The following is a 3,606-nucleotide window of genomic DNA, read 5'->3' as shown; positions in this document are numbered from 1 at the left end:
GAGCAAGAAGTGCTTTTCCTGCCTTATATAGAGTCTACCACARGTGATCTGGATCCAAGCTTAAGTAAATCCAGGTTGCATCATATGGAACAGCTGAAGTCATTACAGCATGGCTTGCAGCAGCTGCTCTGAGATGAAGCACCTGGTGCAATAAGCTGGGTTTCACCTTCTTGTTTGCCATGTCTTCTTTCTGGAGTTATCTGATGTCCTAAAGGAGGTAGCAGGGCTATGATGTGCCTGTGGTGGGGTGGAAGACACTCCATRGACAAGCATACAAGTTCAGGACTTGCTACATGTGTGGAGTTTTGTGGCAGTCTTTAGGCATTAAAACACATGAAGACCTCAGTTGCAAATAGGGCTTAGTACAATCTGTGAATGTTTGGAATACCAAAGTGAACCTTGCAGGGATACCACCAAAATACACAGGACAGAGYTAGAGCTGCTGAGAGTTTTCTAGCAAAACCTGCAGAAAAGTCAATGACCCTAAACCAGAATACTCCATGGAAGCAGAGCTTCCAATATCAATTTTCTACAACCTCACCTCATAGGTTGTAGGGATTTCAAAACATCATAGGTAGAGCAGACAAACTAGTATCTACCCAAGCTGGCCTTTAAACTAGCAGATCCCTCAGGCCAAGTGAGAAAAACGAGCCTTTGGTCAGATTTCAAAGGAAAAATAATGTCGTTAGAAACTGCTTTTGGGCTCCTCYAGAATGAGCAGTGTCAGTATTTTGGGAACCTGAAAGCCTGGTTCCTGCAAAGATCCAGTTTGTGTCTCAGGAGAACCTTGGCCTGTCTGGATGCCCATGGCTGCCAGGTTTCATTTGGGGAAGGCCACATGCTCCTCTCTGAAGCTGCTGGGGTCCTAGCTCTTTCCTTGCTCTATAGGAGAGGAACTGCAGAGCCTGGATGCACAAGGGCATTGGGAGTTGTTGCTTCATTTTGGGGTAGAATCCTTCAAAGTGCCATTTCCTGTTTTGTCCTTTGAAGTTATCAGGATGGCTTTGTTCTCCACCCAAAAGAGAATGTGCTGGTTATTTTCCTAAGTCTAACAGGTGGAGTTCTCACTGCTCACAGCCTCCTCTATAATATTCAAGGATGAGTATGGAAAAGTAGGCTCATTTTCATATTGGGTAAGCTCTGCAATCCTGCAAGTTTGCTGAAACTGAAAAGACAATACAGAGCTCCATAATCCCAAACTGGTGCTACTGCCTGATAGCCAGTTCCCCTTGCATTGCACACTTGGAATAAACACGCAGTAGCCTTGCCAAGTGAATCAAATGGGTTATTCAGCCTAGCTTTTCTAACAGTCTTCCTAATAATTCTTTTTCATACCTTTGGCAAATTTAGGAACTCCTGGGATTTCTCTGATGCTCAGCAGAGAGAGTTTAATGTTATTTTGAAGAGATCGCCAGCTCCTTATAGGGCAGAATAAATTCACAAGTATCAGCAATAACTTAGTCTTTAAAATGCCTGCAGCTTCAGGAATTCACATCACAAAGGCATCTTAGCGTGTATCCAAATGTTCTGCTACCTACAGATCATTCCTGCCCATCTGTCTGACCACAAAACTAATATTTGCCAATAGCTAATTTACTCAAAGGAGGCTCCAGAATTTCCAGAAGACAGATATATATCAAAAAGAAGAGAATGCAGCAGATCGATCTTTCCTCATAAAATAAATAAATAAATAAAAATATCTTGTATTTGCTAGACAGCTTTTTCCTTTCCCAGTGAGTTTAGACTTGCAATATGGTGGTCCTTCATTTGAGCACATTGGGCGTGTTTAAAAAATAAATAAATAAATAAAAATATCTTGTATTTGCTAGACAGCTTTTTCCTTTCCCAGTGAGTTTAGACTTGCAATATGGTGGTCCTTCATTTGAGCACATTGGGCGTGTTTAAAGTGAAAATCAGACACATAATGCATAGCTAAATAAAATAAAATAAAACAAATAATATAAAAACAGGAAACCAAAACACTGACTCCTCCCCCTTTCCCAGTGACACATTTTAAATATGACTAATCTGCTTTTGATAGTTTAAAGAGTCAGTCATCTTCCAATACTAGTAAGTTCAATACTACAGAACTGTCATTTTATTTTGCAGTTGAATTCACAAGTTGAGCCTAAAGACACTGCTTAATTCACACACCAAAATGCTGCAGGTGGAAGCCAAGGACATTCATGACACAGGCCCTCAATTACAGGCAAATTCAACCTTGTGTAGCCAGCAATGATATGTGCATAGAAACAATATCCATTCTGATCCTGTAGTAATCCACCTGCCTGAATTTCATCTAAGTATTCAAATAGAAAGAAATCCAACTGATGCTAAGTTTATTTGAGCTTGTTTTCCATTTTATCAGGCAGCCTTGGGGCCATTCAGAGTAAAGTTCACTAAGACAAAGCTGCAGAGACAGGGTGCAAGTTCACGAGGCTCCAAAAATATGGAGTCTAGATTTAGCAAGAACATAAAGCTATTGCAGTCATTAAAGAGTAATTCTTCAAATCCGATGACCACTTTGAATATAATCCCTCTTAATTCAAATCAACCTAAAGATAAAACTAAATAACTTGCCAGAGCAGACTTACTGTGTTGCTAATGGGTATTACCAAATATAATAATAATAAWAAAAAAAACCTTCAGTGAAATCTCTCATATAGAATTTCTAATAATATATCTAAAAAGCTCTTCAGGGGGGAATGAGGGAGTGGGATCCTTTTGGAAACGAAGAAACAGACACACAGATTCTTGGTCTAACTTGCCTCAAACTCCTCAGCAGAAGAGGAATCAAAACTCAAGATCTACAGTCTGCTGCTTTGAAATATAATTTTTATGATGTTTCAGTCATCTGAAGAAACATGCTGCAGAACAACACATACTTGGTTGTTTTCCAAACAAGTGGAATCAAGACCATTGTTACCCATAGTTTGGCATAATTTGGCTGTGCCCCCATACTACCAGGAAGAGCATTGCCTGGTATCACCCAGGAGCTCTGACAGATGGGGTCAGAGTTGCGCACAAGTTACAGTTAAAAACAATAATGGAAAAAAAAAGCCTTTTAAAGGCTTATTGACAAGGTGAAGAATGCCGTCCTTCTGGTGCTGAGACTGAGGTCCCACTGCTTGGTGGCATGGCGAGAGAAAAGGCCCCTGTCACGGCCCACCGCGGTCCGACCGTCCCTCCTGACACACTGCCACAGCTGGCAAGGATGCACCAAGACAGTGTCTGCAAAACGTTTTCTACTCAAAATTGACTTATTTTGTCTTATTGCACTTATTTTGTTGCCCAGTATCCTCTCTTCCTTATCTGATGTTAAAAACAAAAGGAAAGCAACCATTAGGAATTAAGGRAGATGTGAGCAGTGAGAGAATATGGATGGTGAATATTTAAGAGAAAGAGAGGAACTGTGGAGTTTTCTTCCCCTTCCTGATGAGATTTTTAAACAAGATTCTTATTTTAACCCTGTTTGCAAATGCTGACACTGCTTTTTTTCTCCAGTACCTTTTCTTGTGACAGTAGCTGTCTGAGCAGCCACTGCGAGTCCGTGCAGGTCCCCAAGAGCAGAGGCCAAGGTCAGGTRCCTGCCTCACTGATGTCACC

This window comes from Nothoprocta perdicaria, unplaced genomic scaffold (genome assembly GCF_003342845.1).
Source record: "Nothoprocta perdicaria isolate Ctin4 unplaced genomic scaffold, notPer1 scaffold_66, whole genome shotgun sequence".
NCBI classification, from domain to species: domain Eukaryota; kingdom Metazoa; phylum Chordata; class Aves; order Tinamiformes; family Tinamidae; genus Nothoprocta; species Nothoprocta perdicaria.
The sequence above is the reverse complement of the archived record's forward strand: the minus strand, read 5'-3'. Positions refer to the sequence as shown.